Below are 22,132 nucleotides of genomic sequence, written 5' to 3'. Positions count from 1 at the left end.
CTGGAGATGACCACGGGCTGTTGGATGGTTCGATAACGCCATCGTCAAGCATCTCGCGAACTTGCGTACGTATCGCTTCACGTTCTTTAGCCGACACGCGGTAGGGGTGCTGGTGTATTGGGCGTGCGTCCTCGTACGTGATGATCCTGTGTTGAGTGATGGACGTCTGGCGGATCTTCGAGCAACTTGCGAAGCAAGACCTGTACTCGAACAAGAGCGCTCGCAGCGCAGTCTGGTTATCGGTGGACAGATCAGGATTGATGTTAATGTTGCTCATTGATGTGTCTGCGTTATCCACTACTTCTGACGTGAGACAGTTGGTTACGTTTGCTACTTCGTGGGCAAACGCTATCGAAGTGCCACGGAAAAGGTGTTGATGCTCGTTGCTAAAGTTGGTAACGAGCAATTCAGATCGGCCGCCACGAACGTGTATTACACTTCTCGCTACACATATGCCTTGCTGCAGGAGGTGTTCTAAATTTGTCTCGGCCACCACATCGCCATCGCTCAAACCACAGCATAATACGTCGACTAGAACACTGGCTCGGGGAGGAAGCGTCACGCTCTGTTCAGAAATACGGAGTACGTCGACACGCATTCCGTCATCCTGCACGTTGATTGCTCGCTGGGCTGAGAACGTGACGCAGCGCTCTTGCAGATCAATGATAGCTCCATTTTCCTGTAGAAAATCAACTCCCAGAATGACGTCACGGGAGCATTCACGTAGAACAAGGCAGCTTGCTACGAATGTGTACCCTTGAATCTGTACTCTAGTTGTGCAGGCACCCAGTGGAGTAACGACATGGCCACCAGCTGTCCGAATCTGCGAGTTATGCCATAGTGTGATTACTTTCTTCAGCTGCGTTGTCAGTTTCCCGCTCAGTATGGAATAGTCTGCGCCGGTGTCCACTAACGCATTAACTACACAACCATCAATTGTTACTGCAATGTCGAGTGAAAGCCGGCTATCCTTTGCAGCAGCAGGGGATGTTGGACCAGTTTCTGTACAGTTCTGCGTCAATAGGAGGTCTTCAGCGCTTCGACATTCAGCGACCCCGCCCCCAGAGGTCGCTTCGGCTAGTGTTCCCGGCGGGGGCTGGGAGATCGTGCGGTAGAATACCGCTGGGGCGTTGATGAAAATCGCCTCGGTGATGGCGAGCGCGACTGGCACCCGGCAGACGGTGGTGCATGCTGCTGGGAGAGGTAGTTTTGGATGTCGCGTGGTCTCTGACCGTAACGGGGTGGCGGCAAGTACGCAGGGAAGCCGCGAAGCCCAAGACGGCGATATGGGCACTGGCGGTACAAGTGATCAGCTTCTCCGCAGTGAAAGCACAGAGGCCGGCGATCAGGTGTGCGCCAAACATCAGACTTCCGAGGAGACGTGCGCCGATCGTCGATGTACTGAACTGGTTGCACTGAACGATGGGCGACAGAAGCACCAGGGACAAAGGGCAGGGGCGGTGGCGTGTACGTGCCTTCGTAGTACGGTGTGCTGCGCTGACTGTAGTGAAACAGAAGGAACAGGATGGACGAATAATGGCGGCGTTGCAGCAGGGCGTTTCAAGGCTTCCGCGTAGGTTGTCTCACGGTGGTATTCAGCAGGAGCTGGCACAGCTGTATCATGAGGCAAGGTGTCCCGGAGGGCCTGGTGCAGCTAATCCTTGATCACAGTTGCAATAGAGTTGACTGTAGGATGAGGTGTTACACCAGCCTTTTGTAACTCTTCACGTACTATATCACGGATGAGTTCACGTAGACAGTCGTTGTTGGTTCTAGTGGCGGTGAAAATGTCGGCAGTAGACATGCCACTGACTTGCCTGTCCTATTGGTTGGATCGCTGCTGCAGCATTTTTTTCCATTGTCGCGGCCTCGCACAAGAACTCCGCGACCGTCTTCGGAGGACTTCGCACGAGGCCGGCAAAAAGCTGGTCCTTGACACCGCGCATCAAGTGACGCAACTTCTTGTCCTCAGTCATTCTTGAATCGGCCCGTCGGAAGAGGCGCGTCATGTCTTCGACGTACGCGGTCACAGTTTTGTTTGGCGACTGGACGCGGGCAAGAATAGCTCGTTCAGCTCTTTCTTGGCGGTCAGTGCTGGCATATGTCTGCAGAAGTCTACGAGAGAATTCGGGCCACGTCGTCAGCTGCTCCTCCCGATTTTGATACCACGTGCGAGCCCCGTCTTCAAGATAGAAGTAGACCCGACCCAGTTTCGCCGCGTCGTCCCACTGATTCAAGTTGGCTACGCGCTCGAAGTCCGCCAACCAGTCCTCAACGTCTTCGCGCTCCGTACCATGGAACGTCGGCAGTGCCCGTGGGCTTTCCAACGTATAGCGGTTCGGCGACGTGCTTCCCGTGCCGGTTGCCAAGGTTTGTACCGAAGTGCTGGTCATGTTTGTTGTTGACGTGGTGGGAACATATCGTTGACTTCCGGTGGCAATCCCCTGATTCGGCGGCTGGTCCGATGCACGGGAGTGTTGACTGGCACTGGACTCGTATTACAGCTTCCTGGGGGGGTCTGCAGCATCAGTGAGGCTACCCAGCACCTCCACCAGTTTGTCACAATAAGTCACAAGTACTGGGGGATTTATTGAACGACCGGGTAGCTAGCTCTAGGACGATGCGTCAGTCGTGGCTGGCTCTCGAGCAGAGAAAAAAGCACGCGATCATCTTTTTCCTCCTGATTGAGAGCCGCTCTTGCTGTCGACCCACTACGTGCTGGTGGCAATATTTCGACGTGCGCAAGCACATAAAAATTTGACGTGCGCACGCCCATACAAATTCGACATGCGCAAGCGCATAGAAACTCGAGGTTCTGCGTGTATATTCATTACGACGTGCACGCTCGAATATGCATTACGACGTGCGCACATGCATACGAATGTCCGATGTGCGCAAGCGCATACAAATTTTCACATGTGCGCCCGCGCATATGCGTGCGCCCGCGCATATGCATTACGACGTTCGCATGCACATATGAATGGTGACGTGAGCACGCACGTACGAATGTTCGACGTGCACACGCCCGTACGAATTTCGACGTGCACAAGCGCAAACAAATTCGAAGTGCGCACGCGAATATGCATTACGACGTGCGCACGCGCATACAAATTTCGACGTGCGCAAGCGCATTGAAATTCGACGTGCGCACGTGCATACAAATGTCGACGTGCGCACGTGCATACAAATTTTCACGTGCGCAAGCACATACAAATTCGACGTGTGCACGTGCATACAAATTCGACGTGTGCACGCGCATACGAATTCGACGTGCGAGAGCACGTACAAATTTCCACGTGCGCACGCGCATACAAATTCGATGTGCGCAGGCGCATGCAAATTTCAACGTGCGAGACCGCATGCAAATTCGACGTGCGCACGCGAATATGCATTACGACGTGCACACGCGCAAACGAATGTTCGACGTGCGCAAGCACATACAAATTTTGACATGCGCAAGCGCACACAAATTCCACGTGCGCCCGCGAATATGCATTACGACGTTCGCACGCACATACGAATGTTCGACCTGCGCACGCGAATATGCATTACGACGTGCGCACGCGAATATGCATTACGACATGCGCACGCGAATATGCATTACGACGTGCGCATGCGCATACAAACTTCGACGTGCGCAAGCACATAGAAATTTCGACGTACGCACGCGCATACAAACTTCGACGTGCTCAAGCGCATACAAATTTGACGTGCGCACGCGCATACAAATTCGACATGCGCAAGCGCATATAAATTCGACGTTCTACGTGAATATGCATTACGACGTGCACACGCGCATACGAATGTTCGACGTGCGTACGCGCATAAAAACTTTGACGTGCGCAAGCGCATACCAATTTAGACGTGCGCAAGCGTATACAAATTTTAACGCGTACACGCGAATGTGCATTACGACGTTCGCACGCACATACGAATGTTCGACGTGCGCACTCACGTACGAATGTTCGACGTGCGTACGTGCATACAAATTTCGACGTGCGCAAGCGCATACGAATTCAACGTCCGCACGCTTATACAAATTGGACGTGCGCGAGCGCATACATACTCGACGTGCACACGCGAATATGCATTACGACGTGCACACGCGCATACGAGTGTTTGACGTGCGCAAGCGCATACAATTGTCGACGTGCGCACGCGCTTAAAAATTTCGACGTGCGCAAGCGCGTACAAATTCGACATGCGCACGTGCATACAAATTCGACGTGGGCACACACATACAAATTCGACGTGCGCACCCGCATACAGATTTCGACGTGCGCACGTGCATACAAAATTTTGACGTGCGCAAGCGCATACAAATTTCGACGTGTGTACACGCATACAAATTCGACGTGCGCAAGCACATACAAATTCGATGTGCGAACGCGCATACAAACTTCGACGTGCGCAAGCGCATACAAATTCCCACGTGTGCAGGCACATACGAATTCAATGTGCGCGGGCGCATGCAAATTTCGACGTGCGCAAGCGCATGCAAATTCGACGTACGCACGCGAGTATGCATTACGACGTGCGCACGCGCATACGAATGTTCGACGTGCGCACACGCATACAAATTTCGACGTGCGCAAGCGCATACGAATTCGACGTGCGCACGCGCATACAAATTCGACGTACGCACGCGCATAAAAACTTCGGCGTGCGCACGCGCATACAAATTACACGTGCGCGAGTTCATACAATTTCGACGTGCACACGCGAATATGCATTACGACGTGCACACGCGCATACGAGTGTTTCATTTCATTTCATTTATTTCATTTATTTTATTCGGACATTTCCGCAGAAATGCCCACGAAGGGGGCAAAAGGAGAGTGTGTCTCCTGACTTGGCCCCTCTTCGTGAGGCACCTCGGGCAGGTAGAGCAGGACAGTACAAAACACCATAACATATTTTGAAATACAATACAAGTTGAAAAACAGTGAATACTATAAATATTACATACATTACATATTTCCTTTACATACACTGTAGACTTGTGTTCTGTTTATTACATTGTAAATTCGCTTCTTAAATTGTGTTATGTTTTTAGCCTCCTTAGCGTATTCAATTATTTCAGGAATCCTGTTGCACAGTAGAATGATTTGGTTATTAATTGACTGTACACCATAGTTAGTCCGGCACATTGGCCCGACCAACGCAACAGTACGCAGATTATACGTAAGATCTCTGCTTAAGTACACATCAGAAAAAATCTGGAAATTATCTTTAATTTTTTTGAAGATTAACATGGCTAGTTGCATCCTATAGCACTCTGGGAACGGGAGTACATTATACATATAAAAAAGAGACATATTAGTGGGGACCGAGGTACTTATCAAACCTAGTGCGCGTTTTTGAAGAAGAATTATACTTTCTGTATTTGTTTTGTTACACGTACCCCAGACTAAAATGCAATAAATGATTTGCGAGTAGATAAAAGAAAATAAAGCTGCCGTTTAACTCTCCCTGGAAGGAGATGCTGTAAGCGACGAATTAGACCGATCGATCTTGATATTTTTATTCGCAGGTTGTCCACATGGTGGGACCAACTAAGGTCACTTTGAAAACACACACCCAGAAACTGAATTTTATTTACCTGCGCAATATTTTCTCCATTAAAAATCAGAGAGATAGCATAATCTACAGGCCTATTTTTTTGTTTGAAGAGCATAAATTTAGTTTTTTTTATGTTTAGTTCTAGCTGATTGACTGTAAGCCATGATTTTAGTTTATCCAACCAAGAATTTGCAGTTATTTCAATATCGCGAAGATCTAAACCAGAAAAGAAGGCATTGGTATCGTCGGCGTACATGACTATGTTTGGTGTGAACTGAATGTTAACTATGTCATTGATATAAAGTATAAAAAGTAGAGGACCAAGTATCGATCCTTGGGGAACCCCATACTTGATTACGCCCAAATCAGATTTATAATTGTGGAGCTGTACATATTGTTTCCTGGCCCAAAGATAGCTTTTCATTAGATCAAGCGCAATCCCGCGTATTCCATACAGTTGAAGTTTCCTAATTAATATATCGTGCTTTATCGAGTCAAAAGCCTTGCGGAAATCGAGAAATATTCCCACAGTGTAAAATTTTTTTTCAAAGTTATGAAGTAGGCTGTCCTTAATACGGAGTAAAGCAGACTGAGTTGATCTACCTGGTTGGAATCCACACTGTTCTTCACAAATGACATTTCTGTTTGCTATAAAAGAAAATACCCTCATATATATCAGGCGTTCCGCGACCTTAGAGAAAAGCGGCAGAATAGAGATTGGGCGATAATTTTGAAGTTCATTTTTATCACCTCCTTTAAAAATTATTGTTACGCGAGCTATTTTCATGGCACATGGAAAAATTCCCGTCAAGAAGAGTCTGTTGCATATGTAAGTGAATGGGGCGACAATCAAATCAGCAACTGCCTTGATAGGCGCTGCGGAAATGCCATCTTCTCCTGGTGAGCTGTTCTTTAGTGAGCATATGACAGTGGCTACTTCCTCCTCGGTAACGGGTAATAAAAACAAAGAATTAGTGGAAGAGCTTTCAATATAGCATTCAGCCGGTTTAAGGTCAGTCGCTTGTGTTATATTACTTGAGGATCCTGCCTCAAGGAAATGAAGGTTAAATTTGTCTGCCAGTGCCTTGCCACTGAAGTGAATATCGTTTATCTGTATATAGCTAGGGACAGTGGCTTGTTTTCTTCCTATCAATTTATTAACCGAGCTCCAAACCATTTTTGAGTTGTTAATCACTGTAGAAAACTTGTAGGCATAGAAATCTATTTTCGCCTTCTTGAGGTCTTTGTTTACTTTGTTTCTAAAATTTTTAAACTCAATGAGGTCAGTTTGTTCTTTTGTTTTCAAAAAGTGCTGGAAAAGTTTGTTTTTTTTATTTATCCGCTTAAGAAGTGCCGGCGTAATCCACTCCTTTCTTGCTCTCTTGTGTTTCTTTACAACAACGTACGGAAAAGCAGTATTGTAGTTACTAACCATTTTTGACATAAACAGGTTGTATGCCTTAGACGGATCAGGTTCTCGGTACAGGTCATCCCAATTGCAGTTAAACATTAGAGAGCGAAAACGGAGAATATTTGGATCGTTTATATCTCTACGCATGTATTTTGGAGAATTCTGCAGTTCTGGCATTGTTAATAGTGCAAAAAAAGGTAAGTGGTCACTTATACCAGAGCTGAATACTCCGGCTAATGCACTGTCAGGGGATAAATTAGTGAAACAGAGATCAATGATCGTTTCTGATGTGCTTGTTATTCTGGTAGGAGTGCTAATGATGTTTTCGCAGCCATGAGACAACATTAACTCCATTAGTTTTAGCTTAATAGGACCATCTTTTGATATATCTATATTAAAATCACCAAATGATATCACGAACCATCGATTAGAATTAGCATGATGTTGAAGCTTCTCTAAAAACTCAAGAAGTGAGTCAGTATTACCATTCGGGGGGCGGTAGATCAGTACTATTACAACCTTGTTGTGTATCACAGTAACTGCTTCGAAATCACTACACACAACACAATAGTCGGGCCACGCCTCATAGGGTAAATTTTGTTTGATATACAAAGATACACCGCCACCGCGTTTTCCAGTTCTGAATACTGATTCCATATTGTAATTTCCCAAACTGACCACGTCTGACTGTGAAGAAAACCATGTCTCCGAGAAGCCCATGATATCAAAGTCATAGTTGAGGTGTACTAATTCGCTTTCAATTTCCTCACCCTTGTTCCTCATACTCTGTGCATTAATATGATAAAGGGAAAGACCACGTTCAGAAAGAAAGTTCGAGTCCTTAATCAAATTCTTGAAAGAGACAGCATTGTAATGCATCGACTTGATCATCAAAACAGAAAAAAGCCATAAAAGGCGATAGGTACAGTAAGTGCGCAAACGCATACAAATGTCGACGTGCGCACGCGCTTACAAATTTCGACGTGCGCAAGCGCGTACAAATTCGACGGGAACGCGCATACAAACTTCGACGTGCGCAAGCGCATACAAATTTCCACGTGCAGGCACATACGAATTCAACGTGCGCAAGCGCACGTCCAATTTCGACGCACTTACGAATGTTCGCACGCACGTACGAATGTTCAACGTGCGCATGCCCATACAAATTTTGACGTGCACACGCGCATACAAGTTCGAAGTGCGCACGCGAATATGATTTACGACGTGCTCACGCGTATACAAATTTCGACGTGCGCAAGCACATAGAAATGTTGACGTGCGCACGTGCATACAAATTTTGACGTGCGTAAGCGCATACGTATTCGACGTGTGCATGCGCATACAAATTTTGACATGCGCAAGCTCACACAAATTCGACGTGCGCCCGCGAATATGCATTACGACGTGCGCACGCGAATATGCATTACGACGTGCGCACGCGCATACGAACGTCCGACGTGCGCACGCGCATACAAACTTCGAAGTGCGCAAGCATTCGACGTGCGCACAAGCATACAAACTTAGAAGTGTGCAAGCGCATACAAACTCGACATGCGCACGCGCATACAAATTCGACGTGCGCATGCGCATGCAAACTTCGACGTGCGCACGCGCATACGAATGTTCGACGTGCGCACACGCATACAAATTCCGACGTGTGGAACCGCATACGAATTCGACGTACGCACGCGCATACAAACTTCGGCGTGTGCATTCGCATACAAATTTCGACGTGCGCACGCGCATACAAATTTCGACGAGCGCAAGCGCATACAAATTCGACGTGCACACGCGAATATGCATTACGACGTGCACACGCGCATACGAATGTTTAAAGTGCGCAAGCACACACAATTTTCGACGTGCGCAAGAGCATACAAATATCGACGTGCGCAAGCGCATACAAATTTCGACGTACCAAGTGCATACAAATTCGACGTGGGCAAGCGCATACAAATATCGACGTGTGCAAGCGCATACAAATTTCGACAAGTGCAAGTACATACAAATTCGACGTCGGCACGCACATACAAATTCGACGTGCGAACCCGCACACAGAATTCGTTGTGCGCACGCGCATACAAATTTCGACGTGCGCAAGCGCATACAAATTCGACGTGTGCAGGCACATACAAATGCGACGTGTGCACGTGCATACAAATTCGACGTGCGCAAGCGCATGCAAATTTCAACGTGCGCACGCGAATATACATAGGACGTGCACACGCGCATACGAATGTTCGACGTGCGCAAGCGCATACAAACTTCTACGTGCGCAAGCGCACACAAATTTCGACGTGCGCAAGCGCAAAAAAAATTCGGCGTGGGCAAGCGCATACAAATTCGACGTGCGCCCGCGAATACGCATTACGACGTGCGCACGCGATTATGCATTACGACTTGCGCACGCTAATATGCATTAGGACGTGCGCACACGAATACAAATTTTGACGTGCGCAAGCGCATAGAAATTTCGATGTGCACACGCGCATACAAATTTCGACGTGCGCAAGTGCATGCAAATTCGACATGCGCGAGCGCATACGAAAATTGGACGTGCACAAGCACATACAAATTTTGACGTGCACACGCACATACAGATTCGACGTGCGCACGTGCATACAAATTCGACGTGCGCAAGCACATACAAATTCGACGTGTGCACGCGCATACCAATTTCGACGTGCGCAAATGCATAAAATTTCAACGTGTGCAGGCACATACAAATTCGACGTACGCACGCGCATACAAATTTCGACGTGCTCAAGCGCATAGAAATTCAACGTGCGCAAGCGCATATAAATTTCGACGTGCGCACAAGCATAGAAATTTCGACGTGCGCAAGCGCATACAAATTCTGCGCGCGCACGCACATACAAATTCAACATGCGCAAGCGCATAGAAATTCGAGGTTCTACGTGAATATGCATTACGACGTGCACACGCGAATATGCATTACGACGTGCTCACGTGCAGACGAATGTCCGACGTGTGCACACGCATACAAATTCGACGTGCGCACGCTTATACAAATTGGACGTGCGTCAGCGCATACAAATTTCACGTGCACACGCGAATATGCATTACGAAGTGCACACGCGCATAAGAGTGTTTGACGTGCGCACGCGCATACAAATTTCGACGTGGGCACGCACATACAAATTTCGACGTGTGCAAGCGCATACGAATTCGACGTGCGCACGCGCATACAAATTCGACGTACGCACGCGCATACAAATTTCGACGTGCGCAAGCGCATGCAAATTCGACGAGCGCACGCGCAAAAAAATTTCGACGTGCGCAAGCGAATACAAATTCGACGTGTGCAGGCACATACAAATGCGACGTGCGCACGCGCATACAAATTCGACGTGCGCGAGCGCATGCGAATTTCAATGTCCGCACGCGAATATACATACGACGTGCACACGCGCATACGAATGTTTGACGTGCGCAAGCGCATACAAACTTCTACGTGCGCTAGCGCACAGAAATTTCGACGTGCGCAAGCGCAAAAAAATTTCGGCGAGGGCAAGCGCATACAAATTTGACGTGCGCCCGCGAATATGCATTACGACGTGCGCACGCGATTATGCATTACGACTTGCGCACGCGAATATGCATTACGACGTGCGCACACGAACACAAATTTTGACGTGCGCAAGCGCATAGAAATTTCGACGTGCACACGCGCATACAAATTTCGACGTGCGCAAGGGCATACGAAAATTGGACGTCCACAAGCACATACAAATTTTGACGTGCACACGCGCATACAGATTCGACTTGCGCACGTGCATACAAATTCGACGTGCGCAAGCACATACAAATTCGACGTGCACACGCGCATACAAATTTTGACGTGCGCAAATGCATAAAATTTCAACGTGTGCAGGCACATACAATTCGACGTTCACACGCGCATACAAATTTCGACGTGCTCAAGCGCATAGAAATTCGACGTGCCCACGCGCATAGAAATTTCGACTTGCGCACAAGCATACAAATTTCGACGTGCGCAAGCGCATACAAATTCGACGCGCGCACGCGCATACAAATTCGACATGCGCAAGCGCATAGAAATTCGAGGTTCTACGTGAATATGCATTACGACGTGCACACGCGAATATGCATTACGACGTGCGCACGTGCATGCGAATGTCCGAAGTGTGCACGCGCATAAAAATTCGACGTGCGCCCGCGAATATGTATTACGACGTGCGCACGCGCATACAATTTTTGACGTGCGCAAGCACATAGAAATGTCGACGTGCGCACACGCATACAAATTTCGACTTGCGCAAGCGCATACGAATTCGACGTGCGCATGCGCATACAAATTTGACGTGCGCCAGCGCATACAAATTCGACGGGCACACGCGAATATGCATTACGACGTGCACACGCGCATACAAATCTTTGATGTGCGCAAGCACATACAAATTCGATGTGCGCTCCCGCATGCAGATTTCGACGTGCGCACGCGCATACAAATTTGACGTGCGCGAGTGCGTGCAAATTTCGACGTGCGCAAGCGCATTCAAATTCGACGTGCGCACGCGAGTAGGCATTACGACGTGGGCACGCGCATAAGAATGTTCGACGTGCGCACGCACGTACGAATGTTCGACGTGCGTACGCGCATAAAAATTTCGACGTGCGTACGCGCATAAAAATTTCGACTTGCACAAGCGTATACAAATTCGACATGCGCAAGCGCATACGAAAATTGGACGTGCACAAGCACATACAAATTTTGACGTGCACACGCACATACAGATTCGACGTGCGCACGCGCATACAAATTCAACATGCGCAAGCGCATAGAAATTCGAGGTTCTACGTGAATATGCATTACGACGTGCACACGCGAATATGCATTACTACGTGCGCACGTGCAGACGAATGTCCGACGTGTGCACACGCATACAAATTCGACGTGCGCACGCTTATACAAATTGGACGTGCGTCAGCGCATACAAATTTGACGTGCACACGCGAATATGCATTACGACGTGCACACGCGCATACGAGTGTTTGACGTGCGCACGCGCATACAAATTTCGACGTGCGCACGCACATACAAATTCGACGTGGGCACGCACATACTAATTTCGACGTGTGCAAGCGCATACGAATTCGACGTGCACACGCGCATACAAATTCGACGTACGCATGCGCATGCAAATTTCGACGTGCGCAAGCGCATACAAATTCGATGTGGGCAAGCGCATACAAATATCGACGTGTGCAAGCGCATACAAATTTCGACAAGTGCAAGTACCTACATATTCGAATTAGGCAAGGGCATACGAATTCGACGTGCGCATGCGCATACAAATTCGACGTGCGCAAGCGCATACAAATTCGACGTGTGCAGCCACATACAAATTCGATGTGCGCACGCGCATACAAATTTGACGTGCGCAAGTGCGTGCAAATTTCGACGTGCGCAAGCGCATTCAAAGTCGACGTGCGCACGCGAGTAGGCATTACGACGTGGGCACGCGCATAAGAATGTTCGACGTGCGCACGCACGTACGAATGTTCGACGTGCGTACGCGCATGAAAATTTCGACGTGCGCACGCGCATAAAAATTTCGACTTGCACAAGCGTATACAAATTTCAACGTGCGCACGCGAATATGCAACGATGTTCGCACGCACATACGCATGATCGACGTGCGTACGCGGATACGAATTTCGACGTGCGCACGCACGTACAAATGTTCGACGTGCGTATGCGCATAAAAATTTCGACGTGCGCTGGCGCATACAGATTTCGACGTGCGCAAGCGTATACAAATTTCGACGTGCGCACGCGAATATGCATTACGACGACCGCACGCACATACGAATGTTCGGCGTGCGCACGCAAGTACGAATGTTCGACGTGCATAAGCGCATACAAATTTCGACGTGCGTACGCGCATAAAAACTTCGACGTGCGCAAGCACATACAAATTTCTACGTGCGCAAGCGTATACAAAATCGACGAGCGCACGCGCAAAAAAATTTCGGCGTGCGCAAGCGAATACAAATTCGACGTGTGCAGGCACATACAAATGCGACGTGCGCACGCGCATACAAATTCGACGTGCGCGAGCGCATGCAAATTTCAACGTCCGCACGCGAATATACATACGACGTGCACACGCGCATACGAATGTTTGACGTGCGCAAGCGCATACAAACTTCTACGTGCGCTAGCGCACAGAAATTTCGACGTGCGCAAGCGCAAAAAAATTTCGGCGAGGGCAAGCGCATACAAATTTGACGTGCGCCCGCGAATATGCATTACGACGTGCGCACGCGATTATGCATTACGACTTGCGCACGCGAATATGCATTACGACGTGCGCACACGAACACAAATTTTGACGTGCGCAAGCGCATAGAAATTTCGACGTGCACACGCGCATACAAATTTCGACGTGGGCAAGCGCATACGAAAATTGGACGTCCACAAGCACATACAAATTTAGACGTGCACACGCGCATACGGATTTGACGTGCGCACGTGCATACAAATTCGACGTGCGCAAGCACATACAAATTCGACGTGCACACGCGCATACAAATTTCGACGTGCGCAAATGCATAAAATTTCAACGTGTGCAGGCACATACAAATTCGACGTTCGCACGCGCATACAAATTTCGACGTGCTCAAGCGCATAGAAATTCGACGTGCCCACGCGCATAGAAATTTCGACGTGCGCACAAGCATACAAATTTCTACGTGCGCAAGCGCATACAAATTCGACGCGCGCACGCGCATACAAATTCGACATGCGCAAGCGCATAGAAATTCGAGGTTCTACGTGAATATGCATTACGACGTGCACACGCGAATATGCATTACGACGTGCGCACGTGCATGCGAATGTCCGACGTGTGCACGCGCATACAAATTCAACGAGCGCCCGCGAATATGCCTTACGACGTGCGCACGCGCATACAAATTTTGACGTGCTAAAGCACATAGAAATGTCGACGTGCGCACACGCATACAAATTTCGACTTGCGCAAGCGCATATGAATTCGACGTGCGCCAGCGCATACAAATTCAAGGGGCACACGCGAATATGCATTACGACGTGCACACGCGCATACGAATCTTTGATGTGCGCAAGCACATACAAATTCGATGTGCGCACCCGCATGCAGATTTCCACGTGCGCACGCGCATACAAACTAGGACGTGCGCACGCGCATGCAAATTCGACGTGCGCAAGCGCATACAAATTCGACGTTGCAGCCACATACAAATTCGATGTGCGCACGCGCCTACAAATTTGACGTGCGCAAGCGCATGCAAATTTCGACGTGCGCACGCGAGTATGCATTACGACGTGCGCATGCGCATACGAATGTTCGACGTGCGTACGCGCATAAAAATTTCGACGTGCGCAAGCGCATACAAATTTCGACGTGCGCAAGCGTATACAAATTTTGACGTGCACACGCGAATATGCATTACGACGTTCGTGCGCTGGCGCATACAAATTTCGACGTGCGCAAGCATATACAAATTTCGACGTGCGCACGCGAATATGCAGTGTGACGTTCGCACGCACATACGAATGTTCGATGTGCGCACTCACGTACGAATGTTCGACGTGCGTACGCGCATACAAATTTCGACGTGCACACGCGCATACAAATTTCGACGTGCGCAAGCGCATACGAATGCAACGTGCCCACGCTTATACAAATTGGACGTGCGCAAGCACATACGAATTCGACGTGCACACGCGAATATGCATTACAACGTGCATACGAATCTTTGACGTGCACAAGCACATACAAATTTCGACGGGCGCAAGTGCATACAAATTTCGACAAGTGCAAGCGCATACAAATTCTAGGTGCATCGCACATACAAATGCGACGTGTGCAAGCGCATACAAATTCGACGTGTGAACGCGCATACAAATTTAACGTGCGCAAGCGCATGCAAATTTCGACGTGCGCAAACGCATGTGAATTCGACGTGCGCACGCGAGTATGCATTACGACGTGCGTACGCGCATACAAATTTCGACGTGCGCACGCGCATACAAACTCGACGTGCACAAGCGCAAACAAATTCGACGTGTGCAGGCATTAACAAATTCGACGTGCACAAGCGCATACAAATTCTACGTGCGCAAGCACATACAAATTTCCACGTGTGCAGGCACATACAAATTCGACTTGCGCACGCGCATACAAATTCGATGTGCGCAAGCGCATCCGAATTTCAACGTGCGCAAGCGCATGCAAATTCCACGTGCGCACGCGAGTATGCATTACGACGTGGGTACGCGCATAAGAATGTTCGACGTGTGCACGCAAGTACGAATGTTCGACGTGCTTATGCGCATACAAATTTCGATGTGCGCACACGCATACAAATTCGACATGCGCAAACGCATACAAATTTCGACGTGTGTACGCGCATACAAATTTCGACGTGCGCACGCGCATACAGATTCGACGTGCGCAAGCGAGCGCAAACTTCGATGTGCGCAAGTGCATAGAAATTTGACGTGCGCACGCGCATACAAAATTTGACGTGCGCAAGCGCTTACAAATTTCGACGTGCGTACGCGCATACAAATTCGACGTGCGCAAGCACATACAAATTCGACGTGCGAACGCGGATACAAACTTCGACGTGCGCAAGCGCATACAATCTTCCACGTGTGCAGGCACATACGCATTCGACGTGCGCACGCGCATATGAATCGACGTGCGCAAGCGCATGAAAGTTTCGACGTGCGCACGCGAGTATGCATTACGACGTGCGCACGCGCATATGAATGTTCGACGTGCGCACGCGCATACCAATTTCGACGTGTGCAAGCGCATAGAAATTTCGACGTGTGCGAGCGCATACGACGTGCGCACGCGCCTACAAATTGGACGTACGCACGCGCATACAAATTTCGACGTGCGCAAGCCCATACAAATTTCGACGTGCGCAAGCGCATAAAAATTCGACGTTGGCAAGCGCATACAAATATTGACGCGTGCAAGCGCATACAATTTTCGACAAGTGCAAGTACATACAAATCGACGTGCGCAAGTGCATACGAATTCGACGTGCGCACGCGCATACAAATTTTGACGTGTGTACGCGCATACAAAATCGACGTGCGCAAGCACATACAAATTCGTCGTGCGAACGCGCATACAAACTTCGACGTGCGCAAGCGCAAATTTCCACTTGTGCAGGCAATACGAATTCGACCTACGTACGCGCATGCAAACTTCGGTGTGCGCACGCGCAAACAAATTTTGACGTGCGCAAGCACATACAAATTCAACGTGTGCACGCTTATACAAATTGCACGTGCGCGAGCGCATACAATTTCGACGTGCACACGCGAATATGCATTACGACGTGCACACGCGCATATGAGTGTTTGACGTGCTCAAGCACATACGAATGTCGACGTGTGTACGCGCAAACAAATTCGATGTGCGCAAGCACATACAAATTTGACGTGCGAACGCGCACACAAACTTCGACGTGCGCAAGCGCATACAAATTTCCACGTGTGCAGGCACATACGAATTCGACGTGTGCAAGCGCATGCAAATTTCGACGTGCACAAGCGCATGCAAATTCGACGTGCGCACGCAAGTATGGATTACGACGTGCGCACGTGCATACGAATGTTCGACGTGCGCACACGCATGCAAATTTTGACGTGTGAAAGCGCATACGAATTCGACGTGCGCACGCGCATAAAAATTCGACGTACGCACGCACATACAAACTTCGGCGTGCGCATGCGCATACAAATTTCAAAGTGCCCACGCGCATACAAATTTCGACGTGCGCAAGTGCATACAAATTCAACGTGCACACGCGAATATGCATTACGATGTGCACACGCGCATACGAATGTTTGACGTGCGCAAGTGCATACAGTTTTCGACCTACGCAAGCGCATACAAATATAGACCTGTGCGAGCGCATACAAATTTCGACAAGTGCAAGTACATACAAATTCGACGTGGGCACGCACATATAAATTCGACATGCGAACCCGCATACAGAATTCGTTGTGTGCACGCGCATACAAATTTTGACGGGCGCAAGCGCATACAAATTTCGACGTGCGCAAGCGCATACAAATTCGACGTGCGCACGCGCATAAAAAATTCGGCGTGCGCAAGCGCTTACAAATTCGACGTGTGCAGGCACATACAAATTTGACGTGCGCACGGGCATACAAATTCAACGTGCGCAAGCGCATACAAATTCGACATGTGCAAGCGCATAGAAAATCGACGTTCTACGTGAATATGCATTACGACGTGCACACGAGAATATGCATTACGACGTGCGCACGTGCATACGAATGTCCAACGTGTGCACGCACATACAAATTTCGACGTGAGCAAGCGCATAGAAATTTCGACGTGCGCAAGCGCATACAAATTTTGGCATGCGCAAGAGCATACAAATTCGACGTGCGCCCGCAATATGCATTACGACGTTCGCAGGTACATACGAATGGTCGACGTGCGCACGCACGTACGAATGTTCGACGTGCGCACGCCCATACAAATTTCGACGTGCACAAGCGCATACAAATTCGAAGTGCGCACGCGAATATGCATTACGACGTGCGCACGCGCATACAAATTCGACGGGCACACGCGTATATGCATTACGACGTGCACACGCGCATACGAATCTTTGACGTGCGCAAGCACATACAAATTCGAAGTGCACACATGAATATGCATTACGACGTGCACACCCGCATACGAATATTTGACGAGCACAAGCACATACAAATTTCGACGTGCGCCAGCGCATACAAATTCGACGTGTACAAGCGCGTACAAATATCAACGTGTGCAAGCGCATAAAAATTTCGACAAGTGCAAGCGCATACAAATTCTGCGTGCACACACAAATATAAATTCGATGTGCGCACCGCATACAGTTTTCGACATGCAAATTTTGACGTACACGCGCACGTCAAACTTTGATGTGTGCACGCGCACACAAATTTCGACGTGGGCAAGCACATACAAACTCGACGTGCGCACGCGCATACAAATTCGACGTGCGCAAGCTAAAAAATTTTGACAAGCACAAGCTCACACAAATTCGACGTGCGCCCGCGAATATGCATTACGACGTTCCCACGCACATACGAATGTTCGACGTGCGCACGCTAATATGCATTACGACGTGCGCACGCGAATATGCTTTACGACGTGCGCATGCGCATACGAACGTCCGACGTGCGCACGCGCATACAAACTTCGAAGTGCGCAAGCATTCGACGTGTGCACAAGCATACAAATTTCGACGTGTGCAAGCGCATACAAATTCGACGTGCGCACGCGCATACAATTTCGACGTGGGCATGTGCATGCAAACTTCGACGTGTGCACGCGCATACAAATTCGACATGCGCACGCGCATGCAAACTTCGACGTGCGCACGCGCATACAAATTCGACGTACGCACGCGCATACAAACTTCGGCGTGCGCACGCGCATACAAATTTCGACGTGCGCACGCGCATACAAATTTCGACGTGCGCACGCGCATACAAATTTCGACGTGCGCAAGTGCATACAAATTCGACGTGCACACGCGAATATGCATTACGACGTGCACAGGCGCATAGGAATGTTAGAAGTGCGCAAGCACATAGAAATTTCGAGGTGCGCAAGCGCATGCAAATTTCAACGTGCACAAGCGCATACAAAATCGACGTGTGCAGGCACATACAAATTTGACGTGCGCAAGCGCATGCAAATTTCACCGTGCGCAAGCGCATACAAATTCGACGTGCGCACGGGCACACAAATTTTGACGTGGGCAAGCGCATACAAGTATCGACGTGTGCAGGCGCATACAAAATTCGACAAGTGCAAGCGCATACAAATTCGACTTGCGCCCGCAAATATGCAATACGACGTGCGCACACGAATACGAATTTCTACGTGCGCAAGCGCCTAGAAATTTCGACGTGCACACGCGCATACAAATTTCGACGTGCACAAGCGCATACAAATTCAACGTGCGCAAGCGCATAGAAAAATTGGACGTGCGCAAGCACATACAAATTTTAACGTGCGCCCGCGCATAGAAATTTCGACGTGCACAGAAGCATACATATTTCGACGTGCGCAAGCACATACAAATTTGACGTGCGCACGCCCATACAAATTCGACATGCGCAAGCGCATAGAAACTCGAGGTTCTACGTGAATATGCATTACGACGTGCACACTCGAATATGCATTACGACGTGCGCACATGCATACGAATGTCCGACGTGCGCAAACGCATACAAGTTTTGACATGTGCGCCCGCGCATATGCGCCCGCGTGCGTCCGCGCCCGCGCATATGCGTGCGCCCGCGCATATGCATTACGACGTTCGCACGCACATACGAATGGTCGACGTGAGCACGCACGTACGAATGTTCGACGTGCGCAAGCCCATACGAATTTCGACGTGCACAAGCGCAAACAAATTCGAAGTGCGCACGCGAATATGCATTACGACGTGCGCACGCGCATACAAATTTCGACGTGCACAAGCGCATTGAAATTCGACGTGCGCACGTGCATACAAATGTCGACGTGCGCACGTGCATACAAATTTTCACGTGCCAAGCACATACGAATTCGACGTGTGCACGTGCATACAAATTCGACGTGTGCACGCGCATACGAACTCGACGTGCGAGAGCACGTACAAATTTCCACGTGCGCACGCGCATACAATGCCGATGTGCGCAGGCGCATGCGAATTCGACGTGCGCACGCGAATATGCATTACGACGTGCACACGCGCAAACGAATGTTCGACGTGCGCAAGCACATACAAATTTCGACGTACGCACGCGCATACAAATTTCGACGTGCTCAAGCGCATACAAATTCAACGTGCGCACGCGCATACAAATTCGACATGCGCAAGCGCATATAAATTCGACGTTCTACGTGAATATGTATTACGACGTGCACACGCGCATACGAATGTTCGACGTGCGTACGCGCATAAAAATTTTGACGTGCGCAAGCGCATACCAATTTCGACGTGCGCAAGCGTATACAAATTTTAACGCGTACACGCGAATGTGCATTACGACGTTCGCACGCACATACGAATGTTAGACGTGCGCACTCACGTACGAATGTTCGACGTGCGTACGTGCATGCAAATTTCGACGTGCGCAAGCGCATGCGAATTCAACGTGCGCACGCTTATACAAATTGGACGTGCGCGAGCGCATACATACTCGACGTGCACACGCGAATATGCATTATGACGTGCACACGCGCATACGAGTGTTTGACGTGCGCAAGCGCATACAAATGTCGACGTGCGCACGCGCATACAAATTTCGACGAGCGCAAGCGCGTACAAATTCGACATGCGCATGCGCATACAAATTCGACGTGGGCACGCACATACAAATTCGACGTGCGCACCCGCATAAAGATTTCGACGTGCGCACGTGCATACAAAATTTTGACGTGCGCAAGCGCATACAAATTTCGCTGTGTGTACGCGCATACAAATTCGACGTGCGCAAGCACATACAAATTCGACGTGCGAACGCGCATACAAACTTCGACGTGCGCAAGCGCATACAAATTCCCACGTGTGCAGGCACATACGAATTCGATGTGCGCAGGCGCATGCGAATTTCGACGTGCGCAAGCGCATGCAAATTCGACGTGCGCACGCGAGTATGCATCACGAAGTGCGCACGCGCATACGAATGTTCGACTTGCGCACACGCATACAAATTTCGACGTGCGCAAGCGCATACGAATTCGACGTGCGCACGCGCATACAAATTCGACGTACACACGCGCATAAAAACTTCGGCGTGCGCACGCGCATACAAATTACACGTGCGCGAGCGCATACAATTTCGACGTGCACACGCGAATATGCATTACGACGTGCACACGCGCATACGAGTGTTTGAGGTGCGCAAGCGCATAAAAATGTTGACGTGCGCACGCACTTACAAATTTCGACGTGCGCAAGCGCGTACAAGTGCGACATGCGCACGCGCATACAAATTCTACGTGGGCACGCACATACAAATTCGACGTGTGCACCCGCATACAGATTTCGACGTGCGCACGTGCATACAAATTTTGACGTGCGCATGCGCATACAAATTTCGATGTGTGTACGCGCATACAAATTCGACGTGCGCAAGCACATACAAATTCGACGTGAACGCGCATACAAACATCGACGTGCGCAAGCGCATACAAATTTCCACGTGTGCAGGCACATACGAATTCGACGTGCGCAGGCGCATGCAAATTTCGACGTGCGCACGCGAGTATGCATTACGACGTGCGCACGCGCATACGAATGTTCGACGTGCGCACACGCATACAAATTTCGACGTGCGCAAGCGCATACGGATTCCACGTGCGCACGCGCATACAAATTCGACGTACGCACGCGCATAAATCTTAGGCGTGCGCACGCGCATACAAATTGCACGTGCGCGAGCGCATACAATTTCGACGTGCACACGCGAATATGCATTACGACGTGCACACGCGCATACGAGTGTATGACGTGCGCAAGCGCATACAAGTGTCGACGTGCGCACGCGCTTAAAAATTTTGACGTGCGCAAGCGCGTACAAATTTGACATGCGCACGCGCATAAAAATTCGACGTGGGCACACACATACAAATTCGACGTGCGCACCCGCATAAAGATTTCGACGTGCGCACGTGCATACAAAATTTTGACGTGCGCAAGTGCATACAAATTTCGACGTGTGTACGCGCATACAAATTCGACGTGCGCAAGCACATACAATTTCGATGTGCGAACGCGCATACAAACTTCGACGTGCGCAAGCGCATACAAATTCCCACGTGTGCAGGCACATACGAATTCAACGTGCGCAAGCGCACGTCGAATTTCGACGCACTTGCGAATGTTCGCACGCACGTACGAATGTTCGACGTGCGCATGCCCATACAAATTTTGACGTGCACACGCGCATACAAGTTCGAAGTGCGCACGCGAATATGCATTACGACGTGCTCACGCGCATACAAATTTCGACGTGCGCAAGCACATAGAAATGTTGACGTGCGCACGTGCATACAAACTTTGACGTGCGCAAGCGCATACGTA

This window comes from Rhipicephalus microplus, chromosome 9, assembly GCF_043290135.1.
Source record: "Rhipicephalus microplus isolate Deutch F79 chromosome 9, USDA_Rmic, whole genome shotgun sequence".
NCBI lineage: Eukaryota > Metazoa > Arthropoda > Arachnida > Ixodida > Ixodidae > Rhipicephalus > Rhipicephalus microplus.
This window is presented reverse-complemented; position numbering follows the sequence as displayed.